Raw genomic sequence first — 17850 nt, forward strand, 5'->3', positions numbered from 1 at the left:
CAACACAGTCCCTCCATATATTATCACTTTCATGCAGGGATGCATTGGACTCACTGCAAGGACAAACACCTTGACGTCCTGTCAGTCAATATGTGTGCGCTCGCAACTTGCTGTTGAAAAATTTAAGCCAATTCAGAAGTGCCAAAAAAAATCCCCATTAGGCCTGATATTAAAACGCTTAATTTTTATCTTTTTAAAGAATGGTACATTTCAATTATATTAAGGCAAAGTTCTGCATATTTAGATGCGTGTTTAATTTGAGTTATAGATGGATACTGCTGAGTGTCTGCTAGACATCAACACAGCCAATTCAGTCACTGAACTTAACTTCTCAAACTCGAACAACTCGAACAAACCAGAGTTTGTGTTGTAGGAGGATTTGCAAAAAGCAGACAAATAATCTGGCTTTTTGTATGGTTTCAGGCACTCACTGGCCGGTCATACTTTAATTTATTCATCGGCCAGTGCATAGGAGTCAGGATTGTTGTTGGCTTTTCCTTGGAAAGATTACAGCTGACAGTATGAGAAGATGATTATTTTAAGTAACCTGGTACATGACGCTCTCTCAACGGAGATTTGGGTGTTCCTCTACGTTCCACAAACTCTGTTTTCTTCTTTAGTCTGCTAAATAAACAAGCAGTGTCAGCCACCACCACAAAAAGAATCTCCTCTAGCTCATTTACCAGCAAATGAATTAGTCCCGGGGGGTGGACTGTCATCAGTATGTGTAATATAACAAAGTAAAGTTGTGTCTTTCCCTCCTTCCCCTCCTGTTGTTGTCCTTAAGCATAAAACATGAGCGTGCTGCGTGCTTTTAATGTTTTCCCTTAACAGGTTTTCTGAGTGAGTTCAGGAACATTTCCTGCTGCTGAACCATGAAGTCATGTTGCAGTTTTAGAAAACAAGACGCACACATTTAGCAACCTGTTTTCCATGAGGATAAAACGGGCTGAGTATAACCTGAACGACACGGCAGGGTGTAGTAAAGTGTTCCACGTAGTCTGCGGGGGCGTAGGGGACTTGTAAATGTCAGACTGTGTGCAGCGCGATGACTGTGAACGCTTCTTTAATCTGGTGGGAGGAAGGATTCAACATCACACACACACCTGTCCACTCGTACTCCTCTCATAGGTAAGGTTGCGAATATTACATCAGGATGCTCTTTACTATGAAAAGGATCCATCTGGCCGGGAGTCAAACTTGTAAATGCTTTAATCCACCACCCAGCGTGACAGGGAGCTGAGAGCAGCAGTTTGTGGCTTGTTTATGTGGCGTTCAGACTCGGGAAGCACCGTGAAGTGCATTTAGATGCTTTTATGATGGTTTGTCAAGTGCAACACCCTTTGAGGAGGCTACACCATGCACACACACCCACACACACACACACACACACACACCCACACACACACACACACACACACACACACACACACACACACACACACACACACACACACACACACAGGCCGATACAGCCTAAATGATGTACTCCTCTAACAGACATTCAGATGAATTATACAAAATAGTCCCATTGCATCCTCTTGTCCTGAGAGCCTATTAACCATGACAGTAATTCCTGCTCCTGCCAAGACGAGGTGGTGGTCCGCGGTGTGTGTTTGTGTGTGTGTGAGAGAGAGACACAAAATAGGCGAGCACACATTTGCTGAGTGGCTCATATTCAGGCAACAGAATACAGCCCTGTTACTCTCTGATTGATCGTCACAAGAAGCGCGGGGCAGCATCGAGATGAGGGAGTCAAATTCAGTTGCCAAGGGAGTGTATATCGTTGTGTGTTTGTGTGCGTCTTTAAACTGGCAGGGGCTGTAGTTTATCCTCAGCTCAGAGACAGGAGCAAAAACCCTTCAGTCCTAAAACCTTGACTTACAGCTGAGCGCTGCAGAGGCTAAATAACACTGCCGCAGAGATGAGCGTCATCACTATAACTCAGAGGGCTGATTGAACTGAATTATTAGAGAGAAATGCTTGAAACATTTATTATTGCATTCCCAAACAATAAACCCTGCAGACATTTCTCTAGCTCATAGAAACAAGGCGCAGGAGGGCGCCCGTGTCAGACAGTGAAGAGCTGTTAGATGCTTTTTTCATGCTTCGTATCCTCGTGAGGAAACGTCAATGCTCTACAGCGACCTCGAGGCGGTGACCCTCTGCTTTAACGAGCCCTCACTCTACAAGTTTCCTTTTCATGACTTTATGATGTCTCCCCTCCTTTGATTGGTTTTTTTGAATAATGATGATGACCTTTGATTGGCTGTTTGCTTTAAAGAAACCGAGGTGCCTGACAGAACGAGCATTTTCAGGGCAATTTATTCTTAATCGAGGTTTTTATTAGAAAGATCTTTTCTTTTATCGTCTGTTATTTCCCCTGTTAGTTTTTACTATGGATACAATTAAATGCTGAGCGAGTAGGCGAGTCTGTTCGGCAGCAAGAAACCCTTATTAGTAGAGATGGGGGGTCGACTCTTTTTACTAACTCGAGTTGCTATAAGTCACTCTCCCACCGGGAGAGCATGCGGACGAGAGACTTCCGTCGCCCGATCGGGCCAACTTCTGGTTTAGCAGTCCGCTAACATTAATGGAGATTCAATTAATTGTGCAGCCCTTGTAGACCTTGTGATTGCTTTTGGATCTATTTGATCAGTTGCTGATAGTCAAGCGAGTCATTCCGTAGGGTTTGTGATGCTCGCTTTCCCATGATTGTGAGTGATTTGTGTAACTCAACTCAGACCTTCAGCTCAGAGTACTGAGTTGAAACAAGCAGAAAAGTGATTGTTTTTCGCACAGGGCTAGGCTTTATACGGTGGTCTCACCTCAAAAATTGACTCATGACTCACATCACTATATTATTTTATTTACTTCCATTGTAGACACATTAGACTGATCATTCCTGAGCCAAAGCTACATAATAAAATTTCCCCTAAAACATTTTCCTTACAGTTTTTCTTGATTGCTTTGACCTGCTTAAAGAATCAGGGATCCACTCGGTTTTCATCATCACTGTCTCAGCAGAGCACAAGACACCTCTCAAATGTGTTAACCCTTTCTCATTGGATTGACACGTTGTCCCCACCCTTTTGCAGAACAGTTAACACGGATGTCATTCAAGCAGTCCAAACTCCATTGTTTTAGCTATGGTAACCAAACAGAAACCATCTGTTCCTAACTATTAGAAACTACCTACATCAGTATGAAATCACTGAAGCACCTGTTTGACACTCCTTCACACAAATCTTCAATTAGCAATCAGTCTGCAGGCCTTCAAAGGTGCAGCGTCTGTGTTGTTCTTGGCCAACATGGATGGAAGAGGTCTAAGGCAGATGAGAGTGAGAGTAAGAGGTAGAGGGGTCCGAGGAAGAGGAGTCCGAGTGCGAGGTGGAGGTATAGTTGGAAGGGCTCAGGTTTCTGATGAAATTCGGGCAACTGTTATTGATCACGTTATCAATCATGGCCTTTCTCTTAGAGAGGCTGGACAAAGAGTCCAACCTGTTCTAAACAGAAACACTGTCGCATCCATTGTCAGAATTTTTCGAAAGGAAAACAAGTAATGTTGCTGTACAGTATACAGAAATATCTTCAGTGATATACTTTATAGAATCAAAAGGCTACCATTCTCTGGTGGTAGAGGGAGAATTTTTAGTGCTGAGCAGGAGGCAGCCGTTGTGAACATGGTTGTGGCAAACAATGCCATAAGGCTGCTTGAAATCAGTGCAGCAGTAATCGCAGATCAGGGCATGTTTAGGAACATCAACAACGTGAGCGTGACCACCGTTGACCGCATCCTAAGAAGGAACCATATGGCCATGAAGCAGCTCTATACAGTTCCATTTCAAAGGAACTCTGAGTCAACTGGAGTCACTTTTCATTGTCATTTTGCCTTTTTTACTTAGAGAATAATGGAGCTTGAAGCTGAGGGGGCACATCATGTCTTCATTTATGTTGATGAAGCCGACTTCAATCTCTGTAAAGTGAGGAGACGTGGAAGGAACCTCATTGGGTACAGGGCCACTATCACAGTTCCAGGACAGAGGGGCGCCAACATAACCATGTGTGCTGCCATCTCCAATGATGGTGTCCTATGCCGTATCCCCACTATTGGCCCATACAACACTGAGCGCCTCTTAACATTCCTGAATGCACTACACAGGCTGATCCCACCTGAGGAGAGAGGGCTGTTGAGGCCTGGCATGCCACTCTCGGTCATTATCTGGGACAACTTGGCGTTCCACCACTCTCGCCTTGTCAATGAGTGGTTTGCAATACACCCTCGAATGATGATGCAGTTCCTTCCAGCATATTCCCCATTTTTTAATCCCATAGAGGAGTCCTTCAGTGCTTGGAGGTGGAAGGTTTATGATCACCGTCCCTATGAGCAGATGCCCTTGCTGAATGCAATGACTGCTGCTGCCCAAGAAATAGGTGCAGAGGAATGTCAAGGTTGGATAAGGCATGCAAGAAGATTTTTCCCTTGGTGCATTGCAAGAGAGGATACTGAATGTGATGTGGATGAGGCCATGTGGCCCCATCGTCAAGACAGAAGAGACTCAGAGTATCAATAGTGGCTATTTCTTATACTTTACTGTGATAGATCTTATTTTTATTTTCTTAATTTCTTATACTATAATAGGTGTGGAGTTTGAGTTGACTGCTGCATCAAAGCAATCAAGAAAAACTATAATAAGTTAGTCTTCAAAAGAATCCCTATTCTGGTTGAATAAATATGACTTTACAATCAAAATATCAATAAATATAGACACATGATGAATCAACAATATAAACACATTCCACAAGTAGAAATGGTTTGAATGCCTCTTAGCAGGATGCGTGTATGTTAAACAGGTAACAGGTTAAAGAGAGTAAACACTACTGCTCTGCCACTGATAACTATGTGTCTGTATTAGTACAGTGCACATGTGTGGAGACACAAACTGCATCAAACGTCTCTGCAGTTAAAGCCTCCTGACAGCTGATCCAGTGATGATCAGTAGCCGCAGTCATCAGAGAGCACATGTCATTTCTCTCCAAAAACAATTTCTCTGCATCTCTCCATAAATCTTGCTGAGAGGGACTCAAACACAAGGAAAACATCGAAGCGAGGGAAATGTGGATGCAATTTAAAAGAGGTACTCTCGCTGTGTACAGGTGGACTCTGGGGGAGGTAGAGCTTAAAAATGCTCCATGAGCAGCAGCGGCAGGAAGTAGCAAGTGACAGCGTAGCTTTCAGGGGAGCAGCGTGGCAGCAGAAGAGCAAGTACTACATGCACAGATTTTTGATACTAGAATAATGAAAGTGTGTATTAAACATACTGTTTGTTGCAGTGAGAGATGTTTGTGATGTGACTCCTCCAGGGATGATCAATATCTGCAAACATTTTATGCACAATGGACTGGGAGATCTTCCAATAACTCATTCATGGCCAAGTGTTGGTTTGAAAAAGTGAAATACATAGTTGACCATCGTCTCCACTCCTCTTCAAGAAGTTCATTAAGGTAACAAGACTTAAAGTAGAAATAGTCTAGATTACAGGGGTCTGCTTCAAGAAGAAGGTTTACTTGGATATTTTTTAAAGTACATAAAGGCATCATTCTCCCTGCACCAAACCGTGTGCCCTCTTTTCCACCAATGTGTGCACACTGTCTGCAGCAATTAATATGGTCCCTTACAGGATTTGACTTTGCTGTCAGACGTTTAAAAAGGTTCTGTGGACAGATATACAGAAAGTTTGTGGTAAGGGCACAACATAAGATGATAGGCAGGAAAAGCAACTAAGCTACCCTGCAGTCTGCCTGTGGGAGATTGTTGTTTAATTCTGTTTACATTGATCTGGAATTAAAACCATAATAGCAAGAGCAGAACTGATAACATTTACACAAACCTCAGGTTGAACAGATTTTGAGGATATCAAGCAAAGTTTTTTATTGCAGAGTTCAAGGGTTAAGCACATTTTTCATCTGAATGCTGGTGTGTATTTAAGAGGGACAAGAAGTTGGAATGGGGGAAGAGGAAGTGATTGGGCTTGAGGTACCACAGTGAGGGAGCTAATTATCAATAAGGAGCCAGCAGACCACAATGTTTGTCATATTGTCAGATGATTTTACAGGGTCCACATTTAAACCACAACTTCATACTTGTGAATTGAAGTTGGACGCCAGCAGCAGGCATAAACCTGAAAGCCTCATTTATAACATGGAGTAACACTGAGCTGTGACCCCTGGGTCTGAAAAATGTGCGCCAATGCCAAGAATTGCTGTTCCTCAAATGGCCATAATGATGTTGGTCTTGATAATGGTCTTTTTTGTCTAATAGAAAGTAATTCCAGTCAGCTACCACCACCTTGAGAATAGACTTTATAAATCTGATATCAGGCTCGGCTCCGACTCCAGGAGTTTTATATTCAATTCAGATATCATCACACACAACAGGAGGATTATCACAGCTATTCTTCTCTCTAATCTTAAACATGCGCACACTACAAGATACGAAAATGATGGCACATCACTCACTGCAGGTTTTATGAGTATTGTGTGTGCCAGGTAGCAACGGATCACCTCACATGATCTCTTATGATCTCACGTGATCAAGTGGAGAAACAGCAAAGAATGACCACAACTCGCTGTAGTTGTCACGATCCCACCCCTGTGAGTCCTGTTTTCCCCTGCCTTCCATGGTAACAGCACAGCCGTGTGCAATTGGATGATTGGACTGCTGAGAGCACACCTTTGGAGGATGATCGTTAAGAGTTTATTTAAGTTGAGAGCTGGCAGCAGCATGCTGCCAGAACGTTGTAGCTCCCTGTCTAGACAGTAGTCGACAGTTGTAATAAGTTTTGTCCTTGTCCTTAAGTTTTGTTTTGTTGAGCATTTTGTAAATTGAAATTAGACATTTTTGTAAAGTTTTTCAGCCCCTCAGTTTTTTAGGTTTTGTGTTTTGGTTTTTCTTCGAGAGTGCTCCTATTTTGTACTTTGTTTTTTGCTGATCTTCAGATCTTCAGTAAAAGATTGCAACGTACCAACTCTCCTGTCTCTGAGTCTGCTTCTGGGTCCTTCTACCTACCTTGTGTCAGTAGTGATACTTTGCAGTGAGGAAAAATTCAAAATCAGGCTGCTTAATACCTCTGGACTTAGTCATACCTGTCTGTTTAATCTTCAGCATGAACTGGAGTTGAGATTGAACCAGTTAGCTTTCTGTTAATCTCTATTTACAGATTCTACATAGTAGTTCCATTTGAACTATGCTTGTAGTCCAAGTAATATTGACCAATCACGTATCAGCAGGCTGCGGCGTATACAAGAAAAACAGACCATGAGGAGAGCAAAAGCAGGCGGAACATATCTGACGATGATTTAGCTTAGCTATTAATCTCTATAAACAGAGATCTGCATGCTAACAGCTAACAATCTGTTCTAAATGTAAAATTTAACTTGAGATTGATTCCCTTGATGCTGTGTCACCTAAGCTGTTCAGCGCTCAGATATTCCGACTTCCTCGAATGCATCAGTTCAACAAACGAGCAGTTTTCTTCTCCTCTTGAGAAAAGGCCTGACAAAGCTTGAATTGTTCCTTCTTATTAATCTGCATCATGATGTTGAAATTTTGGCAAAGGTTAGAACCGTTAATAACAAGTTTCTCTTTCTGTAACCATGCAGCACGCGGAAAAGGAAGTCTTGACGGGAAGTTGATTATCGCTTACCGCCTTGCACGTTCAGCGGTGTCCCCAGAGGCTGTATCATCTCAGACTATAGCCGATGGGATCCGAGATTGGCTTTCTGTCAGCAGTAGTGTGCTAGCTAACCTTAGCCTCAGGTCTAGTATGTTTACCATTGCGGTTATTTGTTTTGTCTCTTTGTAGACTTCACTCTCATTGCCTCTTGTGGTCTCGCTTGTAAAGTTCTGACATAATCATGCAGAGTTTAACTCCTAAATATCAAACATATTTGATATTATAAGGGCTTCAAGCTGAGTGGGAGGTTTAAAATTGGATCTGTAAAACCCTCAAATGACCATTTCATCTGGGATGAACATCTTTAAGGACGAAGGTACAAAAAACATTCATTCTCTGTTTGTCAGGAGGGGCTAATCTGGTGTAAACAGACCCCAAACTCTCATAGTCTGACTTAGTTTGTGCATAACTTGAGGCTTCAAAGTGGCAGTACACAAACCAATAACCATACTGCAACACTTCACATGCTGAGCAGGACTTAACCTTTAACCTTTATAACTTTCAATCAGACCACAGTATGTGAGGCTTCAGGACTGTGTGTCTGACATGGCGGTCTTTCTCTTTGCCCTGTACATCGGATTTCAGCTAAAACTCTGGGAGCTGTCACCTCCATAAGTTCTCAGATGATAAAGCCATCGTCGTCTGTGTATCTGAGTGGGACGAACAGGAGTACAGGGAGGTCATCACGGACTTTGTCGACTGGTGTGAGCTCAACCATATTCAGCTCAACGCCAGCAAGACAAAGGAGATGACTGATTGACTTCCAGAGGAAGACACTCCAGACTGCACCTGTGAACATCCAGGGTCTGGACATGGAGAGGGTGGAAACATACAAATACCTGTAACACCTCAACAATAAACTGGACTGGTCAAATAATATTGTCATGTAATAATTGTATAATTCTATGACACTGTGGTGACGTCTGCAGTCTTCTATGCAGTGGTCTGCTGGGGAGGAGGGAGCACAGAGAGGGACAGAAAGAGACTGAACAAACTGGTCAGGAGGGCCGGTTCTGTCCTGGACTGTCCTCCACAGAGGATGTGGGTGAGAGGAGGATGTTATCAAAACTTACAAATTACAGGACTGTTGGGGCCTTCAGCAGCTCCTTCAGCAGCAGACTGCTAGGAGTGCTACCGCAGGTCATTCATCCCATCTGCAGTCAGCCTCTATAACAAGAGCATCGTAGCTGATCATTCATCATTTCTAAATACCCAAATTATATATTCTATTATCATCATAATTATCTTTATGCATATCAACTATAGTATATTATTATGGTATATATTCATACTTTGGTATCTTATCTTAGAATATAATTGACAGCATGCCAAATATGCAATGATGAGCAACAACTTGGTGACAGCGGCAAGAAAAGAAAAGTTCCTGTAACAGTCAGAAACCTTGAGCTGCTTCATTTCTGTGCTCAAAAAAGTTTTTCAGATAATCATGTTTCTTGGAGCAGGCCTCGGGGGCCGCACAACTTCTGTTAATGAAGTGACATCACAGTGATAGGAAACTGAGGAAGTGAGGAAGTCCCTTGGCAGGTGACAGTTCATTAAAATGACAACATCAGCTGCTGACCAGCTTGTTTGGCGTTTGCAGCGCTTCAGGACATCAATAGACTTACTGTCACTTACTCGATTTGTCTCTCACAGAATGACAACTAAACACATACAGAAGCAGCGCAGTTAGTCACCACGGCCCAAATCTATGACTGATTTAAGATTGAAGTGATGGACTGGTGTCAGTCTCTGCTTTCAAACTAGATATCTGGAATAAAACTCATATCCTGCAGACATTCACTGCCAATAACCAGTACACTGAGTCTATCCATCAGCTCTGCCAGTCATGTTCATTAGGCCTTTGTGTTCATTCTTTGCTCAACTCCACCTCCATGACAATCCTGTGAGACACAAACACATTGACACAAGACATTGTCATGAATAACGCACAGAGACAAGAAGACACACTCGCGTACACACATTCTTTTATTGTCTCGTCTCATCTGGTCTCCATAGCTGAAGGTTGGGTTCAGCCTATCAAGCTGTGGGAGCTTCACCTACGATACTGTCTATCTCATTCTACTTCTCATTTCTGGTGACACTGATGCTTCTGTCTATCTATCTGCTGTACCTTCTCTTATGTTATTGTTTATTTAACAGTTAATTTAACATTCGCTGCCCCAGATGTAACTAAAAGATAATTTCCATCTGTAGTTTCATCAACAGAAATATGACTACTTCTACTACATAAAATAAAAATATCCTTTAAAAAACAATGATGACTAAACATTCACATTTTGTCAACATGTGCAAACGTAATAATGTGACAACTAACTTATTACTGTTTCCACAAAGTCTTATCCTGTGACCTGCGGGAATCTGCAGAATCACACACTGTGGCTCTGGTTAGTCGAACTGTTTTCTCTGCTGCTCTTATCTCATGTTCAGAAGCTGTGTTGCAGCGCCTGTTGCTCTAGAATCAAATAGAAGAATCTTGCATTGAGTCACGATCTTAGGTCTTAGGAAGTGACCTCATTTAATGGCAGAAGGGTAGAAGTGCTTCCTGAACCTCTCAGTGCTGGCCGGTATCTTCCTCCCGGCCGCAGCAGAAGGAAAGGTTGGTAAGAACCATAATACTTCTCTTAACCTCGTTCTAACAGCACCTGGTGTAAATATCCTCCAGGCAGGATACAGTACAGCCTTTTGTATGTTTGGTGAATGACTCAATCTTTGCATCTTTGGTGCTCGGGCACTGATGTTCCCTGTCAGGAAGCTCTCAATGCTGCAGGTATAGAATTTCCTCAGTGTTTGTTGGGACACCCAGAATTTCCTCAAGCGTCTGAGGTGAAACTGTCTCTACCTTCCCTTTGTCACTTCTGAGTCACTATGCAGCGCCCAGGTCAGACCCTCCTTGTGGACACCAAGGTACTTGAATCTGTATACCATCCATCATGGCTCCGTTGATAGGTTGGGGCATTGTTTCTTCCTCCACTATCAGCTTCTTAGTCTTGTTGATATTCAGGAATTACTTGTTACAACCAGGTTCTTCAGGTAGACCTTTAATTGTTATCTGCGGTCAGGCCCATTACAGCTGTGTTGTCGGCAAACTTGGTAATGGTGTTGGATTTGAAAGTGGCTGCACAGCTGTGTGTGTAGAGTGAGTACTGCAGGGGGCTGAAAACAGAGCCCTGGGGTGCTCCAGTGTTAAAAACAAAGGTGTACCATCACATCTGCATCCACCTGGGGGTCTGCCCATCATGAATTAAAGGATTTACAATTAGGATCTATACAGTGAGGTGTTAAATCCCAGGTCCCTGAGCCTGTGCTTTGTCAAAGCAGGAAAGCTAACGTGGGCAGCTTGTGTTAGAGCACAGCGATAACAATGGAAACCTTAATCCAAACTTAAAATGCCTAATGTAGCTTTTCCATGACTTCAGGCATGCAACTTTAACCTGCAGAGCTGTTGCTTTTCCACCAATTTACTTTTACTCTGTGGTCAGATTAACAACACTTTGGAACCACAACCGAAGAAGAATGTGTAATGAAGTTGTAGTTGGAGGAACTAAAGTCAAGGGCAGTTGTCCTCTCATAGTACCCTATCAGCAGTTCAGATTTCAGCTCTCTGTTGTAAAGAAGAGCAGCCTGTTTGTCTGCAGTAGAGCCCGAGCTGCTGTCACAGACTGTCGAGGGGAAGCCTGCCTACCTGATGGGCTCTTATCGCTCCAGCAGTCATTTGGTCCACAAAGCTGCTGTCGATGCCTGGCTGCTCTCCTTAATGAAGCCTCTGATCCTCTTACACACAGCCTCCACTCCTCTCGCAATAACACACACACACACACACACACACACACACGCACACACACATACAGAGGCATACACAAAATGGATGTTGACATTTTTCAATTGTTGTTTTGTGTAATTTTCTTCTTTTTTTCAGTTATCAAAATAGTCAAAATGTTTTTAAAATGTTTTAAGATGTTAAAAATAAAAATATTTTAAACATGAAATCACATGAAATCATTATTGTGTGGACAAAATATAATACAAACTATAACATAAATGATTACTATTAACCAAAATAGCATAAAAAAACACATTAATTCTAATACGGGTCATTTTTGACCCACTTATGGAAGAGTGTAGGGTCCGATCACTCGTGCATCTAAGGGTTAAAGCATTTCCCAGTTCAGGCACGTTGACTGGGGTTGAAGGATTTATTTTCCCCTTGGCTTTCTCACAAGGCAGGTTTGCCTTAGGTACGCTGATTTTGGATGCCCGTCCCCGCAATAGCTGCAAGCATGAATCTACTTACAACTAACAAACTTGCACACATTTTCATTGAAGTTATAGCACATTGGGGTCATGAATGGCGTCACCTTAGTCTCATCAGTTTTTGGGCCTGCCAGCTTTGGAGGATGTACTATGGCCACAGATTTAGGACACAAATTGAAGGAGCGCGAGAAACAGCCACAGATGGAACAGGAAAGAGCTTGACAGCCAGTGTAGTGCCTGCAAATTAGAGCCAGGTTAACCACAGACCAGTCCAGTCCTTTATTGAGCCTTTGGATGAACATCGCAGCCTTGGCAGATAATGATTTATGATATTCATAGAATAGAGTTCCACCATATGTCATGGTGAGATCGGCAATGATGGCGAGATAAGTGTCCAGTTCAGCTCTACGGAATGGGTAAACCTCACAGATGACATATCTGAACACAGTAAAGTGAATTCTGCCAGTGTCAGAGTCTATGAAAGCCTAGGGTCGCTAATAAAAGTTTAATATTATTACCTGCGAGGTTCTGGCTTCTTAGATTGGATGAGCTGGTAGATGGAGCTGCACCAACCTCTAAGGTTTGAATTCTTCAATTCATGCTGGAAAGTCATGACTGAATGGTTGATAGTGCTGACAGGATGACGTCGTTTGCCGGAACCACAGAGCCGACTGCTGAGGCCGGAGCCCTCACTCTTTTGGACTGCAGGGCAGTGGCTAAAGTCAGTATGGCTCCATGACACAGTCAATTTGCCATGGATATCATCATCGTGGATGGAGGTCATCGACATGATGAGCAGCAGGGTGAGTAGAAGTACGGGTGACGATCTTTTCTTCTTCATATGTGTGCTTGCAAATCAGCCAGCAGAGGAAGCAGCAAAGGAAGCTGGGCAAGAGCTGTTTAAATAGAGCGCTCTGAATGTAATTTTCCAATAGAAGGCATAGTGGAAGTCAGCTGAGCACATCAGCTGATTGAGGATTGGCTTGGCTCGCTGTTGACAGCTAATATAGAGCTTGACGTTGTGGCCTGCCTGAACTAACGCTATGCTTGACACTTTGAGGGTTGAAGCTGAGTTGTGGCTGAAAAAGTGTTTCATATTTGGGTCTTTGTCATTTCTTGTCTACCCGCTTAAAAGGTCTAACAGACCCGGGGCTCCGCATACTAAGTATTCACATCTTTAACATAAAAATCAGTTACCAATTTATAGCAGTGAATCTTGACAAGTCATGGCTTAACAAGGTTTATGTTCTGGACTGCTTCTTGCACAAGAGCAGTGACTTTGTGATGTATCTGCTGGTCCTGGCAACGTCAGTTAGACGAGATATCTAATATTCACTATCTTTGGTGTTGTTTACTTTGGTGTTTTTAGGCGGCAGAGTAGCTTGTGTCATGGATGATGGTTCTTACTTTGGCAGCGTCATGAACGACCATTTCTGGTGAATGAGTGAACAGAGACCCAACAGTAATCCACCATTGTGGAAGTGCTCGGCAACAGTAGCAAGAAAAAACTTCCTGTCCTTTGACTGGCAGAAAATCGAGCCAGAACCAGACTCAACTGTGGACAGCCATCCCTCATGAGGGACTGAGCCGAGAAAGAGGGATACAGGGAGAGTCAGAAAGAGACAGATCGCTAGAGATCTATAATAAACAGACAGACAGACAGACGGATATGGAGAGGTACACACAGCAACAAAAATAACAGATAATACAAAGTTATTGTAGTAATGCCTATAATAAAAGGATGAATATGACTAATCTCAATAGATCAATATCAGTAACAATAATAATGATGATAATTTATGTATGACTGACAATATGTATTCATATACATATATTTACACTACCAGTCAAAAGTTTGGACACCCTTTTCCTTTCACTTGTATGAGAAAATGTGTCTAAACTTTTGACTGGTAGTGTATATCTTGTCCCAGCTGTCATTGGACGAGAGACGGAGTACATCCTGGACTGATCGGGCAGTCAATCACAGAACTGAGAACCTTTCACACTCACACCCACACCTACTGGCAATTTAGAGTCACCAATAAACCTAACGAGCATGTCTTTGGACTGTGGGGAAAAGCTGGAGTACCCAGAGGTAACCCACGTATCCACAGGCAGAACATGCAAACTCAACAGAGAAAGTCCCACTTCATCCGAAGCGGGATTGGAACCAAGATTCTTCCAGCTGTGAGGCAACAGGGCCAACGATTGAACCACCATGCAGCCCCAAATGTGTTTTTTCCCCTGTCAAAAAAGGTTCTGCCAGAGTTCTTTTCAATATAAACATAATGTGGAAAGTTTTTTTGGGGAGTGAACTTGGTCAGGATGCTGTATAAGCAAAGTTAAACCTTTGGTTTTTAGTTTTATTGTATGTAACAGGTTGTCTGTGAATCATTTAATTTGTCAAATCATCATCATGTCATTTGTCCTGAAATGTGATTGTCAACAAGCAAAGAGAAAAAACGATGACATAGAGTAGATGAGAAAGGTTGTAATGTTAGCTGGCCACGAGGGGTATTCTGACCTGCCAAGATAGCACACTCAATATGATGACGCAGAAATACATGAAGTGACCAACAACTCTAAACACAACATTAAGTGATGGCGTGCAAAGTGCACCATGGAGAACACGTTTGGGGTTAGGGTTACACAACAATTGTATTGCTCCTTATACTACAGCACCATATAGAAGACTTTTGGGTCCACCCTGATAATAAAGATCCTCATAAAATGTCTATAAGCATTGTTCCCATGGTGCCAACCTGTTATTTTAAGCGCAATGGGCCCTATTTACACGGTGGAAGGCGCACAGTCTAAAGCACATGGCGATAAGTGATTTAGGTAGTTACATGGCGCACAATCTGTGCAAAAACCGAGGCGCAAAGAGGTTGGCATAACGTGAATCAAACCGATCAGTGTCAGCTCTCATTCCCTTTAAGAGCCTGGTACACCTGCAGGCAGATGGATGCTACAGTGGATTTCAGTCATTCTTCTGATATCCGACCGGCATATATAACTGGTTTTCTTCCACTGTGCCTCTGCACACGCAGAACACACAAATACTGTATGTCAAAGCACGGAGTGATGTTAAAGCCACTGAAGCAATCCCACTGCCCAGCAGAAACAAAACTTAAGAGAGACGTACATTTATTTATTATTTACGCACGAGGCACAGCATTAATTATTTAGCCCGACAGGATCTTATGTTAATGAAAGCTCTGTGTGCTGACTATCAAAGAAAGATAAATTGTAAAGCTCAATTTACTTATTGTTGCTTCTGGATCACATGGCTGTATTCTCCAGTGCGTGCGTAATTGGCTCTGGACAGTGTATTAATATCTGTGGGCACATTGTCGGTGCCACAGGTAGTTATGTCTGAGGACTATAATAAATGTACCTCTTAGAGAGCGTAGCAGAGGTGAGGCAGGTGTGTGTGAAGCAGCAGTGAGCTTGGCCATGTCTTCCGGCGTCATCAGATTGGTAACAAACCGACAGCAGTATCATGATTTAAGGAGACGAGGGAAACAAAAGTTTGCCCTCTCAGTCCCACTAACAATGTTATTTCACTGTATCTGCAAATACACTGCTGCAGAGACAGCCATATACCTTAGACCAGGTTTTTGTTGGTCAAAGGCACAGTTGTTTTTTGGGTCCACAAGATAGCAACACGCCACCCATTTTCCTGACCACACCTCGTTTCAAAACAAACACGACCATGGCCACTAACGGTGGCACAAGATCACTTGCTATTTACACAATGTGGCCGCTGGGCATGGAAATGATGACTGCGCTGGGTGGAAGATAGCAATGACACTTGCGCTGGTTGTACGAGAGGGCCCAATATGTTCCTTTGCCGTTTATGGTATTAAGAATTTGTGGTAATTTCAAGCACCTGCACACTGGTGCACTCCAGGCGTGATAGCTCCTTATCTTCACTCCTTTGCAAAAATAAAATTTTCAGTTAGTTCACCATGCAGGCTCCTCAGACAGGGAAAAGGGGACTGACTATACAGGACCTTATGTGAGAGGGTCTTTCAAAGATGCTTGAAGAATGTCTGTGTGGCTCAGGGTGTATAATTTTGTACTGCGTCCTTACCACCATGACACATCAGTCCAGCTCATCTAACCACCCTTGGCTGTCAATGGTAAGTCTATCTGATCATAGGTTGACAGCTGTAACTACTTGGTATTAGCTCTCAGATCACTCGGACCACTGTGGCCCCATATGGCCACATTCTTTAATGCTGTGTTTGCAGCTGTGTCCTTTAAAACAATGAGAATCCTCCTAGTCTACTCTAAGATTTGTCTCATATGCAATTTGTACCGTATAAAGTGATCTAAAGTGCCTTTTAAAGCTTATTATGTTGGTGAAGGCGCGGTGAAAAAGCGCTTAATGCATCATTTCTAACATGTTTTTTTCCTTAAAGGTTCTTTGCAGCAATTCCTTTTTTTTTACATTCTGGACAAATTGTGTCCCGTATCAATTCAATAGTGGAGTGCATTTAATTTGTCAGCACAGGGCAATCCTGTAAAGGAAGAAGGGAAAATGGCAAGATATGTAACCTTGACCAGTTCATCAGAGTTTATAACAATCAATTAGCATAGATGACACAGATGTCAGATTCTATGCTCAGCCCCTTCTTGACGCTCTCTCTCTCTCTTTGTCTCTCTCACAGTTACACAAAAAAATTAAATGAGAAACAAACTTTTTTTTTTGTCAGTCATTGCAAGAGTTGCAAAATTCCATCAATAGCAAAGTGTTATAAAACTGGGCTCATGCTGAATTTAGTGCGCCAAAGTACAAATATGATAACATTCCAATGTGTTGGCTCAACTTTCATGAGCGATGATCGCCACTGCCAACCTTGATTTTAGTTGTGCCCGCTGTGTCTTCCATCGATCCCTCAAGTCCAGTAATCTCATTTGTTCTGTGTGATTCGCTGCTCCTCCTGGAAAATGAAAGCAGGCAAGCAGACTCTCCTGGCTCACTGTGTTCAGGCTGACTTTACTGTTACAGAAAAGCAAGACAGTTTTAGTCTACAGAAGGGAAGAGACATTGGAAACAAAGATTTGTCTAAAAATATAAAACAAACAGCAACAGTTTCAACAGTTTGTACCACCAGAAACACCAAAGAATTCATCTACACTCTTTGCTCTCCACCTCACTGCCAGACAGCTGAGTCTATGAATGAATAATGCAGCTGTGAGAATGTGTGGAGCCGCCTCCAGTTATTGGCTGATGGAAGCCCTCCTCAGAGAGATGAATGATACAGTCCTAACCCCTGGGGAGATGAAGACATTAAACAGGACTGAAGGATGACTATGATTGGATGATAGGACAGGCAGATGCGGGGTTGTGTTTAACTACTTTCTTATTAGAAGGCAGAGCAAGTGATTAACAATAATGAGAGGAGAGAGGACGGACAGAATACATGTTCTCTTTGATAGATGCCCAAACGATTCAATTAAGTCAAACATTCTTCATTTTAGATGTAGTATCCAACTGGAGTCTATTAGCTGGACTTATTTCATCAGCCTCTAGCCTCAGTACGAGTAAAGTGTAAGTGTGTGTGAGCTGCTGTCAATAGCCTGTGTCCCTGCATGTTGATGTGATGTTAATAGACAGGAAGTGAGGAGCAGGGGCAGCATGGCTTCTGCCTCTGGGGCCAAAACCAGCTAACAAGAGCTACTCTATAAAGATTAAGAGATTAAAGAGGCTTTGAGCCGATCCACTCCCCAAGTGCTTTCTTCTGCCCGCTCCTGCTCATTACATACAACTGACCCTCACTGGTTTGAAAAGCCTTTGGCAAAGGAGGCTGTGTGGTAGCCAGTAATTTGG

The sequence above is a fragment of the Semicossyphus pulcher genome, unplaced genomic scaffold, assembly GCF_022749685.1.
Source record: "Semicossyphus pulcher isolate SPU_LCO1_2020_fin unplaced genomic scaffold, fSemPul1.0.p SCAF_8, whole genome shotgun sequence".
NCBI classification, from domain to species: Eukaryota; Metazoa; Chordata; class Actinopteri; order Labriformes; family Labridae; genus Semicossyphus; species Semicossyphus pulcher.